Consider the following 22,430-nt stretch of genomic DNA (forward strand, 5'->3'; position numbering starts at 1 on the left):
CCTAAGAAGCATTTTAGCAGCATAGCCTCTCAAGTAAAGCCCAAACAGTGGCTGAAATGCTCCACAGTTGAGATGTTCGGTCATTATTTGTAAGGAGCTGAATAAACACATGTCTCTCTATACATAGAGTCGCACCAGTTTCTGACCTAACGTCACATCTTCTCACTAACCAACATCCGGCGCAGTCATGAGCAGTCGCATTACAGAGAGCTCTCGCCAAACAACCAAATCAACAAGGTTTTGTGGACATTTTCTACTCCTGCTAATATGGATTACGGACTTATACCTCAATTCAGCAATGAAGCAACATCAAACAGAAGTGGAGAGAAGTGAAAACGGATTTAACGAGACCCACAGTGACTTCTACCTTCTCAATGGCTCGGAAAAGAAACACATAGACGTCGGAACAGCGGCTATACACACGCTACTAACAGCGAGCCCTGTACGGAAAAACTTACCCCCGACTGGCAGATTGGACCGTAGGACCATGATCATCCTGGTTCTGCTACTTTCGGGAGACATTCATCTAAACCCAGGCCCGGTTATGACCAGAACTCAGGCTAGAAGGCTTGGTCTGGCAACGCAAGAAGCGATGGAGGTTCCCATCGCGACCAACATCAACAACGCAACCTGTGGCTACATCCACAGCGCGGGCGGCGATTCTCCCCCAATGACGCCGCAGCAGACGAGCACACGTGAGGCAGAGACGAGAGGAGGTGAACCGAGGGTCGAAACCATGACGACCAACTCGACGCGGGATTTAAACATCTCGACGCCCGATAGCCGGCTAGCTAGCAGAGCTAACAACGAAAACATCCAGGAACGAGTCCTTTGTTGTTCCAGCACGGCGCGGGACCCTCCCCCCCCCTGCCCCCTTCTTTGTTGTTCCAGCACGGCGCGGGACCCGACCCCCCCCTCCCCCCTTCCCACCCACAACAACAAAGCCCCCCAGCCCCACACAGAGGAACAGATCACAAACGAACAATACTTCGAACCTGCCAACATCAATGAAATAACCAACGCCAATGGACTGAACATTTTTCACATTAACATTAACAGCTTAAAAAACAAATTGGATGAAATCAAACAATTATTCATAAATGGTAAGGCAAACATACTGTGCTTCTCAGAAACTAAGCTTGACGATTCTGTAAAAGATCCAGAGATAGAGATTGAGAACTACTCAATAATCAGGAATGATAGGAACAAACATGGAGGTGGTGTCTGTGTGTACATACACAAGGACACCAAATTCATCAACAGAAATGACCTGAATCATAAATCAATTGAAACTGTATGGGTGGAAATCCTATTCGAAAGGGCGAAATCCCTACTGGTTGGCACAGTCTACAGGCCGCCAGATCATAGTGGCTTTTATGATACACTGGATGGGTGTTTAGCTGGAGTTGAGGATGTAGACAAAATTCTTATTGGAGACTGGAACACGGATATGCAACGAAAAGATGCACCCGTCTTCAAGTCATTCAGTAGGTTTTGTGATCTGCACGGCCTCAGCCAGCTAATCACCCAACCCACACGTGTATGTGAATCAACTCAGACTACCATTGACCTCATTCTGACCTCTGACAAGTCCAAGATCACCAATAAAGGAGTTATAGCATGCGGGTTAAGTGATCATTATATGATATTCTGTACCCGCAAAAAACTAAAACTAAAGGCTGGCTGCCACAAAACAGTCACATCTAGAGTAGAGACCTAAAAACCTACTCTAGCGAGGCCTTCAACCTTGAACTGGAGAGTCTGGACTGGTCAGATGAACTCAATGGTACACTGGTTGAAGAAACATGGCTTGGTTTCAAAACCAAATTCTCCACAATACTAAACGACATGGCACCGATAAGAACCACCAGGGTAAAAAATCGCGCTGAGCCGTGGATGCACTCCGAAATACTGGCCGCTATGAAAACCAGAGACAAAAAATGCTCGGAGTTTCGTAAAAGTCAGTCAAAGCTTACTAAAAGCACGAGCAGTGAACTCCAAGCCCACGTGACTGAACTCAAACTAGAAAGAAACAGACTAAGAAACGACGTAAACTCCATGATCAAAACTGCAAAAAAGAATTTCATCAATGACAAAACTGAGGAAAACAAAAACAAACCACGTGAACTTTGGAAATTACTCAATAATCAACTAGGATGCAGTAAAAAACTTAAAACCAGATTCTCAAACATAAACATAAAAACGGACAACACGCTCATCACAGACAAGCTGGATGTAGCCAATTACTTAAACATTTTCTTCACAAACATAGCCACAACACTGGTAAACAAACTACCCTCCCACTCAGGGCTTTATGGGGTAGAACACATAGTAGCTTACTACAAAAACCTAGGGGTCCGCAAGGACGACTTCAAGCTGGAAATGGTAACAACAGATGAGGTACTCAATAAACTGAGCGCCCTCCAACCTAACAAGGCCACTGGCCACGACAACATCCCTTCCAAATTCCTCAGAGACTCAGCAGCCGCCAAAAAATAGTCTACGAACAGGTCGAAAAGTACCTAGCGGAAAAAAATCTAATCTACGAATTCCAATCTGGCTTCAGAACATCCCACTCCACTGACACATGCCTTCTCTATTTGAATGACCACATCAAACAAGAGGTGGACGCAGGCAAATACTGCGGCATGGTCATGCTGGACCTACAAAAGGCCTTTGACACGGTCAATCACTCCATTCTGATTGACAAGCTAAAAGCAATTGGTTTTGATAGTCTATCAGTGAGCTGGATGCAATCCTACCTTGAGGGGAGGGAACAGATGGTGGAGGTAAACGGTACCCTATCCCCCCCCCTCACAGTGAGCTGTGGTGTTCCACAAGGAAGCATACTAGGACCGCTACTGTTCCTAATTTATGCAAATGACATGTCGTCAGCTTGTGACTGCAGCTTGTTCCTGTTTGCGGACGACTCAGCCCTGCTGGTCTCTGACAAGAACAAGTTACAGGTTGAAAAAACCCTCAGCTCGGAACTAGGCAGAATCTGCATATGGCTCGCTGATAACAAACTATCATTACACATGGGCAAAACAGAGTCCATTCTCTTCGGTTCAAATAACAAACTCAGCAAGACCGACGACTTCTCAGTTACAGTGGGTGACAATATTGTCACAAGAAAAGATGAAATTACCTACCTGGGTTCCATCCTAGAGGCTAATCTCTCCTGTGACAAAATGGCATCCAATGTAATAAAAAAAGTCAACCAACGAACTCGATTCTTGTACCGGATCTCCTCTCTGGTAAACAAGAATACCCTGAAGAGTCAAGACTCTGGCAGGAGCACTCATTCAGGGGTACTACGACTATGCTTGCACCTCATGGTACCAAAGCACCTCAAAGGCGCTAAAAACAAAATTACAAACATCTCAAAACAAACTGGTCAGACTACTGCTTGACCTTACTCCTAGAACCCACCTCACCCCTGCCCACTTTGACAACCTAGGATGGCTTAGAGTAGACGACAGAGTACAGCAACTTGCAATGGGCATGGTCTACAAGATACACTACACGACCAAGGTACCCATGTACATGTCAAAATACTTCCCAAAGGTCAGTGAATACCACGATCACAACACCAGAGGGAGCTCCACAAATCATGTTAAACCCAGATTCGGCTCAAATAAGGGACTAAACACGTTTCGCAATTATGCCACATCAATGTGGAACGCCCTACCCAAAGCTGTAAAGGAATGTGGATCACTACCCACTTTCAAAACCTCTCTCAAGGGACACCTACGGGAGACTGCAATTCAACACTGGCCCCTGTAAATATCCTAACCCAACCCCCTCCAATGTACAGTCATTTACCTAGTATGGTTGTCAATAGTCCAATGTACAATTTTGTTTGTTTGTACAGTGTGTGTGTCCCCCCCCCCCTCAATGTACAGTTTTGCTTGTATATACAGTGTGCCCCCCCCCCCCAACCACCTCCAATGTAGATTACCCAGTATGGTTGTCAATATCCCAGTGTACCCAACCCCCCCCCCACCCAACCTCCTCCAATGTACAGTTTCTACGTCAAATGTATATACTCCCTTTTCCTGACTCCTTCTGTATCACAAACAGTACTGTATTTGCAAATCTGGTATGTCATAAATGTATAGATGTAGCAGTACTGACTATCTGTATGTCATGTATGTCATTATTATGTCCTGATGAATTGAAAATGGGGGACCCTGATGTAAACAAGACGAAAGTCTTTCTCTGGTCTGCATCCCCTTAACAATTGTGTGTATTGAGCTGTACTGTATTGTACCCATTCTGCAATCTGTTAATAAAGTTTTCAATCAATCAATCAAAAACTCAGTAGTATCATTAGCATAGCAGCTTAGCTTGTTAGCTGCTCCAGCTACCTCTGGTCAAGACCCAGTCTGGTGGAAAAGTCAAAAGTGGCAGAAACGCCCAACAGATCAGATGTGCGGTCAGTAGATGAATAAAAGCAGATTTTACTGTAACTAAACGGAGAGGTCGACATGAACCGAATGTACCTTTGTTTAGCTGAACGACGAGACTCCAGAAACTACGTGTTTTAGTCTTCTTCTTCATCTTCTTTGGTTTAATGGCGTGTCGCAACCACAGAAAGGCGCATATCGCCACCTACTGTACAACCCAGCAACTGGAGCGGATAAGGCAAGAACCCGGTAAAGAAAAGAAAACAATAAAGAAAAACAACAAACCCAGAACAAACCAAACTAAATACCCAACCCTAACATCACCACCCTATACAAACCTAATACAAATAAAAATAAAAATAAAACCTAAACACAAACAAAATAAATGAAATAAAATTCAAATCCTACCCCCAAAACCAATTGAAAACACAAACCCCAAAACCAAATCCTGCACCCCTTTACTGCCCACCACATCCCTCAACAATCCACCCAATGTAAAATATGCACCCTCACCCGACCCCACAAGACCCCCCTCTCCCTCTCATACCGAGCACAATGAAGCAGCACATGTTCAACTGTTTCCAGCTCCCCACAAAAAGGACAACCCCCGGTCTCATGCCTCCCCACCCTAAATAGTGCCCTCTTCAATAGGGTATATCTGCAGAGCCGCATGTCTCGGGGTCTGAGCTCGGATGGGAGGGGCTTCGGGGGTCTGAGCTCGGATGGGAGGGGCTTCGGGGGTCTGAGCTCGGATGGGAGGGGCTTCAGGGGTCTGAGCTCGGATGGGAGGGGCTTGAGGCTTGCTAAGCACTACTGCGCATCCGTCTCTCTCTCTCTCTCTCTCTCTCTCGCTACGTGTTACTGGTGCGACATTAGCGGACAGACGTTAACAGACACGTGTTACTGGCGCGACATTAGCCGACAGATAATGGAGTAAAATAAAATGAAATATGAGCTAAGTTAAGCACAATAGGACAATAACTGTGAGGTTTGGTTCTTTCCCCACCACGGGCTTCTTAAAGTACTGTGATGATTGGTCCGCTCCCCACTAACTCGCTCTGTTCCTTTAAGGGATTTCGGTTAATTAATTGCATTCTCCTCTTCACACGCTTCTTCCTGTAGATGCCGTTTGATTGGTGCTCCCCCAACCACACGCTTGTCAATCTCATCCCGCAGCTGTCACAGCTTGTCATTAAGCATTCCTTTTGCTTATATATACCCTGATTCCCCATTAAGTGTTGTTGGATCGTTTTGATATATTCTCTGCATTTGCCGTTCCTTCCGTTGCATGCTGTTCCCTGTGCTTTGCCTCCCAGGACTCTCAAGGAGTATTCCATTTGGACAACCCGTTCCCCGTTACGAAGCGCTCGCCCTGTTTGATCTGCTCGCTTGATCTGCTCTCTTTACGCACAGCGCTTGGGTGAGTTTTTGCAAGACAGTCTTTTGACCCTATCATTTTTCGTGTGTGTAAACACTGAAGAGATCCTGCTTTTTGTTCAGTCTGTCTCTCACCCTTTGCCTGTTTTTGGATTGTTCATTGGGATTTATTATTGTTTGAACTTTGCTCACTGTGTGTATTCACACCGAAGATATTATCACTTGGATTATTATTGGGACATCGCTCACTGTGTGTATTCACACCGAAGATTCTATCACTTGGATTGTTGTTGGGACATTGCTCACAGTGTGTATTTACACCGAAGATTCAGTCACTTGGATTATCTGTTTGGGACAAGTCACTTCACCTGTCACCTGTCTGTTCCCAACTGTACTCTGAGCTAACCCGCTCTCTCTCTCTCCCTGTTCCGCTACCACCTCGGAGTACTGCCGGGAGGATTCTGCAGAGCGGCTCTGACGTCACTGTCAGATTCCTCAGACGTAACCTCCCCGGGAGAAGCTGCAGAGCAGCAACATTCCTCAAATACTTGTATCCCAGTCTGTGTCTGTTTTCAACCAAGTTCTTGCTGCTATTCTGTGAAATAAACAAGCCCTAGTTTTTGGCTAACTCTGAAACTACTCTCTCTGTGTCGTTAGCGTTTGGGGTCGGTGTCAAACCATAACATTACGATCCAACCAATGACGACCCCAGCCGACACAGAGAGAGTCGTCACCTTGGGCATCGAGGGGGTGGTAAGGCGTGCCCTACGCTTCCATCGCGCTCCAGGCAATGTACCGGTTAATCGTCTCTTCGTCCCCGACTCAGTCCGGTCCCGGGTCCTCCAGTGGGGCCATACCAGCCGGTTCGCCTGCCACCCGGGCGTTCATCGCACGTTCTCCTTCCTGGCTCGTCGATTCTGGTGGCCCACCATGAGGAACGACGTCAAGAGGTTCGTTCTGGCCTGCGCGGTCTGCGCCCGCAAGAGAGTCAGCACAGCCGTGGCAGTCCAGATGGAGTCAACCAAGGAACACAGCCTACAGCTGGATGCGGCTGCGGCTGCTGTACAGGAGCTCCGAGAGCAGGTCCTGCTAATTCAGGGGTCCCTGGGGGCTCTGGCTAGCCAGCAGGCTGGTATTCTCCTCCACTTGCAAGCGCTGAGTGAAGCCATTAACACCTTGCTTGTAACCCCACTTCCTTCAGGAGCCTCGGCCGGAGCATCACCCGCAGCCCTGGCAGGCCCCGCGCTTCCCGATCCCGCACCTCGGGAACCCCGTCTCTCCGAACCACGGCTGTTCGACGGCAACCCCGAGGATTGTGCCACATTCATCATGCAATGTGAGTTGGTTTTTCGTCATCAACCCACTCGTTTCACTTCAAGAGGAGCCCAAGTGGTCTATATGACTAACTTGCTCTCAGGCCGGGCAGCCCAGTGGGTCACTTCCTCCTGGGCAATGGAGGCAGACTTCTGTTTCTCCTATCCAGACTTCGTGGCTGAGCTCCGCAGGGTGTTCCACCATCCAGCCCGTGGTCTGGACCCTGGAGCCCGGTTGGGTACCTTCCGGCAGGGCAGCGGCGGGGTTACCGACTACGTGCTGGAGTTCAGACTGGCGGCGGTGGAGAGCGGTTGGAACGACCAAGCACTTCGTCTTACCTTCGTGAGGGGGCTCAGTGATGCAGTCAGGGACCAGCTCGCGACCCGGGAGGAACCTGATTCCCTCGAGGACCTGTTCAGCCTCGCCATTCGCATCGACGGACGCCTCCAGGAGAGAGGACGTGGGAGAACCCGACGGGGACCCCCAGACGTACCCCCCGAGGACCACGACCTCGAGGAGGTTTTCAGTACCCCAGACGTACCCCCCGAGTACCACGACCTCGAGGAGGTTTTCAGTGAGTCCAGGGCTCAGGTCTTTCCGCCTCACCGGCCTTACGACTGTGCCATCGACCTCCGCTCAGGGGCTCCCTTTCCCGGCGGCCGCCTCTACAGTGCTGACCGTCCTGCCCCCTCCGTGACTGGTGGGTTTGTTCCCTCCCGAGCCGTGACCAAGGAGGAACCCATGCAGCTGGGACGCAACCGCCTTAGCCCGGCCGAACGGGAGTCCAGGCTCTTCTCCGGCCGTTGCCTCTACTGTGGCCGGGATGGACACCGTGTCTCCAATTGCCGTGCCCGGCCAAGAGGACCAGGTTCGCCGGGACCCCGGGAGATCATGGTGAGCCGTCTTTCCTGTTCCCCCACCCGTGCACCACCCAACCGTCTGGCGGACGTCACCCTAGCCTGGGCGGACCAGCAGGCGACGGTGGGTGCACTCATGGACTCTGGTGCTGATGGGAGTTTCATGGACGTTGGGTTTGCCACCCGGGCCAACATTCCACTTGAGGACCTCGAGAGGCCCTTGGAGGTCATCGCGCTGGATCATCGCCGCCTGGCTGAAGTCACTCAACGCACCTGTCCAGTCCTTCTCACCGTGGCTGGTAACCACGTTGAGAGGCTCCAGTTTTTCGTCACCAGCTCTCCTCTTGTCCCTGTGGTCCTGGGCAGGCCCTGGCTCGCGCTGCACGAGCCCCACATCGCCTGGTCCTCCGGTACCATCAAGGGGTGGAGCTCCTCCTGTCGTGCCCGGTGTCTTCAGGTGCCGTCCAGCCCCCTCACCGGGTCCCAGTCCCCGTCTCCGGCCTCCCTCGCCGGTGCTCTGTCCCCGTGCCCGGCCTCCGCTGTCGGGCCCCAGTCCCCGTCTCCGGCCTCCCTCGCCGGTTCTCTGTCCCTGTGCCCGGCCTCCGCTGTCGGGCCCCAGTCCCCGTGCCCGGCCTCCGCTGTCGGGCCCCAGTCCCCGTGCCCGGCCTCCGCTGTCGGGTCCCAGTCCCCGTCTCCGGCCTCCCTCGCCGGTCCTCTGTCCACGTCTTCGGTCCCCCTCTCCGGGCCTCTGTCTTTGTCCCCCTCTCCAGTGCCCCTGATCGCCGGCTTCCTTCGGTCCCGTCCGGGCAGGCCGGGGCTGAGTGGGTCGCCGGGTGGCTCCCGTGGAGGGGGGAGTACTGTGAGGTTTGGTTCTTTCCCCACCACGGGCTTCTTAAAGTACTGTGATGATTGGTCCGCTCCCCACTAACTCGCTCTGTTCCTTTAAGGGATTTCGGTTAATTAATTGCATTCTCCTCTTCACACGCTTCTTCCTGTAGATGCCGTTTGATTGGTGCTCCCCCAACCACACGCTTGTCAATCTCATCCCGCAGCTGTCACAGCTTGTCATTAAGCATTCCTTTTGCTTATATATACCCTGATTCCCCATTAAGTGTTGTTGGATCGTTTTGATATATTCTCTGCATTTGCCGTTCCTTCCATTGCCTGCTGTTCCCTGTGCTTTGCCTCCCAGGACTCTCAAGGAGTATTCCGTTTGGACAACCCGTTCCCCGTTACGAAGCGCTCGCCCTGTTTGATCTGCTCGCTTGATCTGCTCTCTTTACGCACAGCGCTTGGGTGAGTTTTTGCAAGACAGTCTTTTGACCCTATCATTTTTCGTGTGTGTAAACACTGAAGAGATCCTGCTTTTTGTTCAGTCTGTCTCTCACCCTTTGCCTGTTTTTGGATTGTTCATTGGGATTTATTATTGTTTGAACTTTGCTCACTGTGTGTATTCACACCGAAGATATTATCACTTGGATTATTATTGGGACATCGCTCACTGTGTGTATTCACACCGAAGATTCTATCACTTGGATTGTTGTTGGGACATTGCTCACAGTGTGTATTTACACCGAAGATTCAGTCACTTGGATTATCTGTTTGGGACAAGTCACTTCACCTGTCACCTGTCTGTTCCCAACTGTACTCTGAGCTAACCCGCTTTCTCTCTCTCCCTGTTCCGCTACCACCTCGGAGTACTGCCGGGAGGATTCTGCAGAGCGGCTCTGACGTCACTGTCAGATTCCTCAGACGTAACCTCCCCGGGAGAAGCTGCAGAGCAGCAACATTCCTCAAATACTTGTATCCCAGTCTGTGTCTGTTTTCAACCAAGTTCTTGCTGCTATTCTGTGAAATAAACAAGCCCTAGTTTTTGGCTAACTCTGAAACTACTCTCTCTGTGTCGTTAGCGTTTGGGGTCGGTGTCAAACCATAACAATAACACTACCTTATGCATACTGCACCTTATGTGAACACAGTATATTTCAGTTAGTTAGTTAATTCTATTGATTTGTTATATTGTTTACCTAATTATCCTAATTATCCAACCTAATAAACCACTACCAAATCCAGCCTAATCAACCACTACCAAATCCAACCTAATCAACCACTACCAAATCCAGCCTAATCAACCACTACCAAATCCAACCTAATCAACCACTACCAAATTCAGCCTAATAAACCATACCAGATCGCACTAGAAGCATCAGTGAAGAGTGATTAGGCCCTGCTTGGACAAAACGCTGTCCAGGGAATTATGAGGCTGCGACTCTCACATATGAATTCAGTCAATATAGGCCCTGTTCTGTCCCTGTCCCCCTGCAATGCAGTAGTGGCAATAAAGTCAACAGTGGCAGTATTAACTCCTTAACACTTTGATTGCCAGGCAGCAGGGGGCACTGTGGGCCTTCAGTGCCAGCGTTCTATTCAATGGATAGAATGGCGTGTTAGCGCTGCTAAAAACTATATTTTATATTATAGCTATGGATCTAATAACGCTGTCGATTGTCAGTGAGTTGCTTCTGGTCAACATGCAAAAAGCAGATCGTTTTTCATCCGTACATTTCCGTTTTATACCGTTTTGAATATGAGTATAGTTTGGGTGATTCTCAGTAATCCCAGGAAAAGACGCAAAAATAGCCCTTTAGTGAAATCCAGTTATCACGTTGTCATTTTTCGCCTGATTATCTATTCATCCTGAAATCAGCGCTAGATTATTGGTATTATTAGTGTTTAGGACCCGCCCCCATGCAGCAGCTCTATAGAGAAAGGAAACTAGATAGTTTCAAATGGAGTGCAATAGCGGCAGAAGGTGCTAGAGGGCGGTATTGACCGTCTGCCAGCTCAGACACATTCAGTACAGCATGCACAAGGTGCCCAGATGAATTATGAATGGCAATAGCGAATAAAAAGAAATACCGAAACAAAAACGGCACTCAAGCGCTGGGCCACAGAAACGTAGATCTCCTTTTTCGGCACAGAAAAGGTTAATGGCAAGCCTGCAATGTTATCAAATTATTACTATATAATAAAATATTTTGATAGTCGCCACCTTGATCATGAGTGAGGCTTTTAACTATGAATTCCTCATAATCAGTGACCTTGTGTAAAACACATTGAGATATAACGTATGGTTATATCTATAACCATAGTTATATGAGTATAGCGGACGCTCTGCGTCCTACTGGAATATATCCCTATATCAGTATAAGCACTGAATAAATCTCCACATGCACCTTTACACACCTATTCGCCTGGCCACACCCCCATCCGCTCCTCTACATAAGCACGGGTGTGGCCATACTAACAGCTCCTTCCAAAGTCTTTCACCACCAAGGTGAAGACCACAGGGTCCTCAGTGAGTCCGACGCAGAGCGTCCGCTATACTCATATAACTATGGTTATATAGTCGTACTGGCGAATCGCGTATTGCTCTTCGCCATCGAGATGTACCTCATCTCCAGTACCTACTGTACTTCATTAACGAATAAAACAAATGCACCCATCATCTGATCAGGCCCCGCCCCAGTGCCTTACTATAACCAGGCGTGGTCACCACTCGCCCTTCCTCTATTTCGTTTCCATCATGGCGGATGCTTGCACCCTGTGTAACTAGCGTTATGAAAAGTATAGAGAAATTGCGCAATGTTGAGTATTCGCCGGAGATTTGCCAACCCCTGGAATGTTCTCAGCATGTTCCAACGGCACGTCGGGTCTGTCCTGGTGTTTCCTCGTCTTGTGGCAGCAGATCGAGGGACAGCGTGCGAGGTTTAGCTATCGAGCTAACTCGTACACAGGTAGGCTCTGTGCCATCAGGCATTAACGCTGGTGTTAGTAATGCTGCTTGTTGTTCTGTTAGACAACCGAGTTGTGTGTCGGCACCAGGGGCAGGATGTCTGGGTAAACGTCCCTCTGAGTTGGACGTTTTCCAGGCGATCTTGGGGTGCGCTGCTAATACTAATGCTATAATGCTGGGTCACTGTTCTAATGTTCCCCGCCATGGGATGTCACCGCTTTTCCCTCCTCTTAACCGGTTCATTGATGAAGGTCAGTCGGTAGCTAATGTGTGGGGTTTTGCTGAAACCTTTGTACGGGTGAATGGGTTGACAACAGGGTGCAGGGCAGGTGTGCCATGGCTAGAGAGCCAGGTAGCATCGATCCTGTGCCCCGGCGGGGTTGAACGGTGTCCCACCCGGAGGCCGACGCTTGAGAGCAGGTCGGCCCGGCAGGTGGCAGTATGGACTGATGAGAGTTATACTGCCACAGGATGGAATTTAGCTGCGGCCAGTGTTGTGGCTCAGCTGACTGTTTTTCTGTCCACATTAGCGTCGGGTAGGGGGGCTACAGGACCAGCCGATGCTGAAAACATTTTGCATGTTTTTGGGGTTATAGAGATCTTGAATCAGTCGCAAGCTATAACCGCGGGGAGGATTAGGATGCTATCAACACTTGTTAATAGGCATTTCTGGTTGGAGCAGTCTCCTCTTGGGGAGGAAGAAAGGTTTCTTCTCCTCATGGCTCCTCTTTCCGCGGAAGGACTCTTTGGTCGTTCTGCGGAGACGCGGGCGGTTGTTGACCTAGGTCCCACACCGCCTCACGCTATGTAGCCGGAAGTTGGAGCACGGCCTCGTCAGCGACTATGGCGAGGCCCTCGACAGGCGGCCATGTCCACAGGTGTCCACAAGGCCGACAGCCTTGGCGGCCGAGGGATCGGCCATGTTGGATGAGCTCGGCTTGGAATATACAAGCCGTCGCCGTCCTGCCGCGAGCAGCCCGCTCCCCGATCACTCCCTCCCCCAACACCAGCGGAAAAAGGGCTCTGATCCGTTTCCTTTGGCTGCGGGCCTTTGTTGAATCCCACGTTTCACTTCTCATGGGGACAGGGGCTGACACCCAGTTGATGGCTGAGCCTTGGTCTGTCCGTGAGAATGTTGTACTGTCACGTGGCTCCCTATGCCACGCGTTGTGCGATTGGTGAGCCTGGTGTTACGGCTGCCACTGTTGATGGTGGTCAGCAGGGGGACTCGAGGCCTCTTCGAAAGAATGCTCAGCGCGTGTTACCCCGACCTCGCCTTCGCCAGGCGGGGTATCACGTTGATGCCTCCCACTCCCGTGAGATCGGCAGTGGTCTGGCAGGCGCGCGTGATTTGGGTGGTAGTAATATCACTGCTCCACTACTCCAAAAAGTAACACTAAATAGATAAAGTACAACAACGCCAGACTCAAGAAACTGTGTTCCCTTTGGCGCAATACACACAATTTTAACCTGTTCCACCCCAGGTGAAAATCTACATAAAATGTATACCTATGTAAATTGAATATTGCTCCACTTCTACAAGGGCTATTTGCATATTCTTGGTATCTAGGAACATCTATGGACCTCAATGAATGTATTCACAGTGTCAGAAATATTGTGTCTATTACTAGGCTTGCTTAAATTGTGATGAAACAAAGGAAAATATGAATTATGATTTTTCTTTTCATCTTTGACAGTGAATAAAACCATGATAATAATGACCAAACTTAAAAAACTGCCACTGAGCTCATTCAGTACCCTCTTGAGATCATGTGTACAAAAGATCTAAGGAAATTAATAAAGGGAAGATGATCAAACTGAAGGTTCTGTATATACAGTACTGAATTCTCCCATCCGGACCAATGCAATTTTAAATATTATTATAGAATATAGAATATATGCTTATACATTACCTTATTATAGCCAATTCGCACATTTATATATATATATATATACATATAGTATCTTTCAAATGGCCGAGTTCAATTTGGATATAGTATCACCAGGCGGCGTGTTGCTTTTTAACAGCGCAGCAGTGCAAGAATGTGACAATTTGACCATGTGACCGCGGCAACGCGGGAGAGCGGCAGTGCGGAAATAGGCTGTCTCTAAGACAAACTCTAACCTTAACCAGCTCCTTAACAGCGCCTAAACATAACCGTTCTAACCTTAACCAACTCCGAAACAATGCCTAACCTTAACCTTAACCTTAACCATGCCTAACCTTAACCGGCGAAAGAATACACGTTAAAAAAAAATCACGTTAAAAAAAAAGTATTTGACGGGATTCGAACTCGTCAACAACGGACCGCAGGACCGCTGCTCTGCCAGGTGAGCTGAAGCGCTGAATGAAAATCATGGCGGATTAGGGCGGTGACATAATTCCGCAAGCTCTGCCGCTCCGCTCTGCGGTTGCCGCGCCTGCCGCGGGGCTAGTCGCAGCCAATCAGGGAAAACGCGGAAGCAAAAGCAGCACTGCTGCGCTGTTATTAAGCAATAGGCCACCAGGTGTGCATAATATAACAGATACTGATATTTACTGTAATCGACTGTACTATTTTATTTCCCCCACAGTGTAACCATTTTGAAACTAATTTCAGATCTAATTCTTCCTACATGGTAACAATAGTGTGGAGAAACTGACTGCGTTTCAATATTTGTCAAAAACGTTACCTTTTGTAGCTTATTATCGCGAATCATAACAATTATTGATATGATTCATTCAGAACGCTGAACTTTGAACCACCATAGTATGTGACAGGAAGTGTAGATCGGAGAAATTTCAACAATGGCAGATAGCTAGCGATCTCCTCTACAAAATGGCCACAAAAATGGTTCAACATTTCCATTTCCGGTTCCGGGTCAGAATAGACGATCGCAAATAGAAAACTTTAAATAATATAAGTACACTTTTAACCTATTGCTAAACTATTGCCAACCTAACGTTTTACATTCTACATGCATTTGTGACATAGTAGTGATGTTAATACTTGAAAACGGTTGATTTTAAAATCACAAATTATTTTCATCACTCATAAAAATATGCCTATATGATAATAATGTCAAAAAGGGTCGGTACCGACCCCGTCGAGTGGAACAGGGGATGCAGACCAGAGAAAGACGTTTGTCTTGTTTACATCAGGGTCCCCCATTTTCAATTCATATCGACATTTATGACATACACAACATACATGACAGCTTTGGCTGTTTGTACGATGAAACAAAGAACTTCTAAGATATACATTAACTTGGATTTCAGCGATATTCAGCGGTTATGTCAGTGTTCTTAAAAGCTTGTAGTTGTGCATGTCATAAAAAAACAAACTAGCATCATTTGGGTATTTCTGAATGTTTTGGCATATGAGTCTATATATATATTTTTGTGTAATTGTTTGATCATAATACAGGACTAAGGAACATGGTATTTTTTTATTTCAAATTATATATAGGACTATGTATAAAGAAACCATTTCTTCTTTCAGAAAGGCTGATATAAAGCTAATGTTTTGTGTAATTGTTATACTCATTGAGGACCATTACATTTGTAGTATTAATCGTAGAATCATATCATATCAGTACCTTCAATAAAGAGTAGATCTGACTACTTTACTGTATTAACAATTACTGTGAATATCTCCAAACCACGCTCACAAACATTGAGTAACAATACCTTGGATGATGTAACTGATATGGATATTAGTCGCGCTACTGGAGAAAAAGATGCTGGTACCCTTGACAGTTAAAAAAAATAAATCACTTTATTCATTCCAGATGTAGTTTATTTTTCCAATCATATTGTACTGAACAAAGATTAGAAACACATTTTCTTGCGGTGAATTCCTGCCTGAACATTCAAGACATGCTGTATTGAGTGGGGCTTTTAGAGAGGAAGATCCGTAGGACATCAAAACTTTATTTAACAGATTGCAGAATGGGTACAATACAGTACGGCGCAATACACACAATTGTTAAGGGGATGCAGACCAGAGAAAGACTTTTGTCTTGTTTACATCAGGGTCCCCCATTTTCAATTAATATCGACATTTATGACATACACAACATACATGACATTAGGGATTAATAAGAACGAGCCGCCTCGGAAGAAGACGGCCGCTGCTGCTGAAACCACCGCCTTGCGTCGCCTCGCTGGCTCTTCCGCTTCGCAGCGGGCGCTAAGGGGGGCGTGCTAGAGCGCGGTCACGTGGGCTTAGTGGCCAATCAGAGGAACCCGGAAACCGAACTGTGTTGTATTTGGCATAGACGCGTCAGGGCGCACTCCACTCGTGGGGTGGCGGCCTCTGCCGCTCTACTGGGTGGGGCCTCGGTGGAGGACATCTGTGCTGCGGCTTCATGGTCCTCCCCGGGTCCCTTCGTAAGGTTTTACCTCATGGACATGACCGGGGGTTCTGTCTCCCAGGCGGTTCTGAGGTCTGGAACCTCTCCTGCTTCCCGCCTTTCGGTGGGTTAGCAGAGGTGTGTGGGTGTGGACCACAAGGTGTTGTGTCACACGTGGTCCCGCCTGTGCTGTGCGTTTGGAGGTTTCTAGTTCCCTCTTTTTCGCACTTGGGTGGAGTTGACTGCCACCCCCTCTTCACTAGGAAGGAGGGGTGATGGGACTCCCCTCCCCCCTGATGTGGGCTTTCGGGTCCTCAGGGGGTGCATTTGTCGGTCCTCGCGTCTGCTCTGTCCCCATATCTCGATGGCGAAGAGCAAGACGCGATTCGCCAGTACGACTATATAACGATAGGTTATGTATATAACCTAGTTATATGAGTACTGGCTGAGCGTCTTGCTCTTAGCGCGCCCTGAGGTCCCTTGGGAGGGGTTTTCTGATGGAAACTTTTTCTGAGGAAGGGCGAGTGGTGACCACGCCTGGTGCCTTATAGTACGGCATTGGGGCGGGGCCTGGTCAGATGCTGGGTGCATTTGTTTTCATTAATGAAGTACAGTAGGTACTGGAGATGAGGTACATCTCGATGGCGAAGAGCAAGACGCTCAGCCAGTACTCATATAACTATATAATCGTTATAGATATAACCGTACGTTATAGATCGTATAGCTACCGCTCTGCGTCCTACTGGAATACAGGAGCTGAGTAGAGCGGAAGCTCGACAAATGTACCCGCTGAGGCCCCAAACAACCATCAGAACCGGGGAGGACCCGAGCCCCCGGACCCCCCTAGTGGAGGACGGGAGGGAATCGGATCCGACTGTGCGAAGAGGGGTTTAGCAACTCAAACGCACAGGGTGAGCAGACCGTGGGACTTACCTTCCCACAGAAGAACCCACGACTACACAAACGCGCAACCCACATGCCACTAGGGAACGAACGGGAAGAAATAAAAACCCTGTACAACCCCTAACATCACGGGGTCAAGGGCAAACCCAGCAAGGCCGTAGCAGCGGAGCGCGAAGGAGGACCCAGCCCCAGGAAGGGACAGGACCCCCCAGAAAAGGGGGCCTGGTGAGGCCAACGACGCCGCAGCATCGAGACCCCACCAGGCGGTCACTAGTGACACCACCCCCCACATCGCCAGCATATTCGGACAGGGCCCCCCCTACAGCACGCCGCCCCGAAGCACTCAAGACGCTACACCCACAGTGGGACCAGGCAGCACACCGGGGAGACAAACCCTAAAAAGAGGTCGATCCCTCAATCCAGGCAACATGCCACTCGACCTGAGCCTGGAGCACTGCGGACTAGACAGGCGCCAAAGGGGTCTGCTGAAAACAGCACCCTGGCGGAAGGGGCGTACGGTGTGCCGTGCAACATGGCACAGCCTCCACAAAAAAACCCAGACCCTCTAGAGGGGCTGAGGCAGAGAAGGCTGACATGATTGGCAGACGTCATGAAAGGTGCGGGGGCACACTCACAGGCAGACGGGGCCAAGCCTGGCCTACCCCGAGAGTTGACTCCGCTACCAACACACCTGGAAACCAACCACCACCTTGGTTCTAACATGAGGCGGTTGTTCCTATAACCCCCCAAGAAAAAATTCCAAAACTCCTAAACTCCAAAACACAACTGCGGGTATACACTGGCTATACAGCAGTACAAGTGTTTCAGTTTTTAAGAAGGGGTTAACCCAGGCCAACAGGTCGACGCGAACAAGTTCGGACCTGGGCCCGGCGGACCGGGACGTACATAGGGATGTCAGAGGGGCACAAGAACCACCTCGACAGCCTCCCAGCCCCGCCAAGCAGGAGAAGAGAGGGGCGAAAAAAAGAATGGAGAAGGACCAGGCTCCTTAGCACAGCGCAAGGTACAACACAATATGAACCAAGCAACAGTGAGGGATAACACGTAGTAACATAACCACGAACACCTCCATAACATCAAACCCTGCAACGCCCGGGCCGACCCGGCATTTTCCCCCCGAAAAAGCACAAGTCCCTCAGGGTACCAGAACAGCAGATAAACGGCCCGGCAGACAACGGGTTAACTGACCTGGTCCGGCGCGTCCTGAACCAGTCCTGTGTCCTAATCACGCCGCCATCCCCAGTCCCAGGAGGGGGGTAGGTACATCGATCCAAAACATCACAGAGGGCGCCACCCAGACGGTCAGAACACAAAGCACCGCGCCCGGTGGCCCACCCCAAGGGCGTGAGACCCCTCTACCAATGCTTTGATCTATTCCGTTATCATCCCCCAGAGATGAACGAGAATTCATCGAGACAAGCCTAGTACACTGGCGCTCGGAAGGGACAAACTCCATTCCAGTTGCCCCATAAAAAACACTGTTTCAATGATGAGCAACTAAGGAACATGCGTGGTTCCTATCAGAAGCATTGGTCGAGACCCAAAACATATCAATGGTAATTCTAACAAGAACCCAGATACCGTTCCTCCAAGCCGCCTGGGAGAAACGGCAAGAAGCCGATTTTCTTACAAAAATACGCACATGGGTCCCATATGACGCGGCCGAGGGAAAAACAACACCCCGTCAACCCGCTCCGTAAGAGAGGGGACGGGGAACCCCCGGAGAGACTTCCCATGTCACATATATACAGAGCGCAGCAGAACTCTTAAGTTCCCATGCACCGCAGCAACAACTTGACAACAACAGAGGTCCACATATGGAGCCTGAAAAGAACTCACGGAAGTCGCCAACCAATAGAAACGCGCCCAGTGACGTACTCTATGGCGGGGGGAATCCCATGACTCAACCGACCAAAAGGCGAGGAATCAGGGAACTGATTCCCCCTCTCCCTACCCCGTGCCGCGCTGACCAATCAGTGCGGCAGGGAACCTGAAGGACAGAAGGCCCAACCCCCTGACCAATCAGAAAAGAAGGAAGGAGGGGTTTATCAAGTTCACCCCCTCATGATGCCACACCCCGGATATGATAGAAAACAAGCCATCAGCGGTGATACCTATGTAGCCAGCATGCTAAATGGAGAAGCGCATATCCTACTAGGATAAGCTAAACCAACACACGCCAGTCACAGACGACAACACCCAGCGAACAGGGTTTATAAACAAGGCTGTAGGCTTATGTGTGAACACGACATCCGTGTTTCATGTTTTAAGAAAAAAACACTGAAGGTTGAGAGAGGGTCTAAGACCTTGATACAAGCTATACACACAAGCACTTCTGCAGGCTAACACTCAATGTTGTGGACTCAATGCCATCGTTCCCAATGTAACAGAATACACACAACCCCCTCAGACAACGGTAACAATTTACCACTATAAGAAGAAACATATTTCTTCAGGATGAGGAAAGAAAAGTCTTTCGACCGAGTGCTAGCCACAGGCCTTGCTAAGCACACATATATGTAGCGACCAGAACGACTAAAAAGTCCTGCTCTCCTAACAACCCCACAACTAGGCGAGGGTTCACACATCGTATCCCCAACATATACAGTGAAAAAACACACAGTTTGTAACAAAAAATAGTCCCTCATCAGGAGGAACCCTTTATTTAATTTGCAACAAAATCATATGTTTGGGGCGGGGAAGGGAACAGGGGTAAACAAGGGAAAAGTCACTAGCGGCGCCTGCCGCAAGCAGTTCTGGGGTGCCTGGACACGATGATCCCTACCGTCACCTCCGGGCGTGGGTCGGCTGGCTGCGGCGGACGAGGCACCCTCTCCACTCCTGGCCTTCTTGGGCCTTCTTGGGCGGTGGTGGCGGTGGTGGCGGTGGCAACGGTCGCAGACCTCCGACGACGTGGCCTCCGTCGGACATCACCGGCAGCATCGGGTGGGAGGAAATGGGGCTGAAGCACAGCGCGCTCCTCCTCCATGTCTCTGCATGCAGCCGTCATCTGCTGCATGGCAGACCCGAAAAGCCCAGCCTCGGAGAGGGGGGTCGTGAGCAGGGGAAGCCTCTTCTGCTCCCGCACCCTCGCTTGCTCCAGCCAAAGGTGGCGCTGGGTCAGAGTGCCTTCCCGGCGGCGATTCCCTGCAGCTGTACCAGGTGCAGGATGGCTCCAGCCGCCTGGGCGTGTAGGTACTGATGGTGATCGTCCAACACCGTCCCGCCCGCCATCGTCCCCGACATGAAGCGCGCCAGCTGCGCGATATTGGACGTCACAGCCAGGCTCTGTGTCGTGGCGATGAATGACTGGTTACCCCAGTTGGCCAACTGGCTAGCCGATTTCCCATGGGGAACCGGCTTCCGCAACGGCTCCCACACCACTTCGGGACAAAGGATAGACGCCATCGGGCTATCAAGCCGAGGCACCCCTTCCTTCAGTCCCTGGACCAAACCCACCACCCGCGTGACTGGCACGTAGGCGGGGGTAAGGCCAGTGATGCGGGAGATTACCTGTCCCTGACGCACGTAGGCCTCCATTGATGGGAAGAATGGGCAGACAATGCCCGTCTCCCTCACAGGACGACGTTGCCAGAGATGACCTATCAAGTCATCAGGGACAGGTGCAGGCAGAGGCTGCGGCAATGCCACACCATTAGCGGCTGCGGCGGCCGCCATGAGCTCCGGGAACAGGGCACACAATTCCCCATGCGCACTCTGTGTGGCGCCACCATCCGACGTGGTTGATAGCTGGGCATCCCGTCTCCTATCGGCCAACCGTCCACTGGCGGGGGAACCAGAGCTGGAACTAGGCCATCTCACGGGAGACAGCCTTGGCTCAACAGCCCCCCAGAGAGGCAGACTCCCCACCGGACGCCGCTCGGGTGCGTCTGACTGCCACAGCGTAGAATCAGCGCAGCCCCACGACGCACGGCGGAGGCGGCAATGGAAAACCACTGGTGAAGGGTGACGTTGTGAGCGCTCGAACCCTCCGATGAAGACATTATAGCTTAGCCTTTTCTCCTAAACTGTGAGAGAGAGAAAAATAAAGAAATAATGTCTATGCAGCTCCTCTTCAATCACTTTACACTAAACTCAAGTGGTGTATACAGACACTCGCCGTGGTGAAAGTAAGGAAGGGGCTGTTAGTATGGCCACACCCCTGCTTATGTAGAGGAGCGGATGGGGGTGTGGCCAGGCGAATAGGTGTGTAAAGGTGCATGTGGAGATTTATTCAGTGCTTATACTGATATAGGGATATATTCCAGTAGGACGCAGAGCGGTAGCTATATGAATTATAACAGGGAGATGCCATCGTATGTCAGCTTCTTTTCAAATAGATTGTCTGTTGCCTCTCAGGAGCAGGACGGTGCAGCAAGACAAGGAGAGGATCACTGAAGTTTGTTACATATGTGAGACTAATGAACTGGTTAGAGTTACATAGATGAGAGATTAATGAACTGGTTAGAGTTACATAGATGAGAGACTAATGAACTGGTTAGAGTTACATAGATGAGAGATTAATGAACTGGTTAGAGTTACATAGATGAGAGATTAATGAACTGGTTAGAGTTACATAGATGAGAGCTTAATGAACTGGTTAGAGTTACATAAATGAGAGATTAATGAACTGGTTAGAGTTACATAGATGATAGATTAATGAACTGGTTAGAGTTACATAGATGAGAGATTAATGAACTGGTTAGAGTTACATAGATGAGAGCTTAATGAACTGGTTAGAGTTACATAGATGAGAGATTAATGAACTGGTTAGAGTTACATAGATGAGAGATTAATGAACTGGTTAGAGTTACATAGATGACAGATTAATGAACTGGTTAGAGTTATAGATGAGAGATTAATGAACTGGTTAGTTACATAGATGGAGAGACTAATTAATAAACTGGTTAGAGTTACATCAGAATCAGTAAATAAGAGGTTGAATAAAATGATATGGGATATAAACTAAATTAAATATAGCACAATAGAATATAGTACAATTATAAGTAAAAATGTAAATAGGAATAGGCCAGGGCTGTACAACTGGGCAGATGTGGTCAATTATATACACTAATTAGAATGAGTAACAATGCGGTGGGCAAGTATATAGTCCAGTAGGGTGTGTTAAAGGGGAACTATTTTACTATTTCTTTCACTATTTGGGCACTTTTACACAATTCCTGTGAGTCTATGGAACACCACTGTAATATATATATTTTTTTTATTAATTGTTTTGTATTTCTAATCAAGTCCTCAAAAACAGCATTTTTCTACCTCAAGATCTCGAGCTGTTTTGAGCCTGGGCTCCTAAACCACTGAGCAGCGTGGTGTTCACCTGAACATTAACATGCAGCCTGGGCTCCTAAACCACTGAGCAGCGTGTTCACCTGAACATTAACATGCAGCCTGGGCTCCTAA

The 22,430-nt window shown here is 49.1% G+C and overlaps 1 protein-coding gene across 1 annotated transcript in view; it reads right to left on the minus strand.

Moving 5' to 3' along the window:
* LOC311231658 (uncharacterized protein) overlaps positions 1-4,561 on the minus strand; it is a gene marked incomplete at its 3' end in the record, with an annotated part of 68,325 nt that extends 63,764 nt beyond the window's left edge. The window contains exon 1 of the mRNA XM_084318286.1: positions 4,506-4,561. The remainder of the gene's footprint in view (positions 1-4,505) is intronic.
* Between the last annotated feature and the right edge of the window lie 17,869 nt (positions 4,562-22,430).

This window comes from Notolepis coatsorum (assembly GCF_963971535.1).
Source record: "Notolepis coatsorum genome assembly, chromosome: 7".
Lineage (NCBI taxonomy): Eukaryota > Metazoa > Chordata > Actinopteri > Aulopiformes > Paralepididae > Notolepis > Notolepis coatsorum.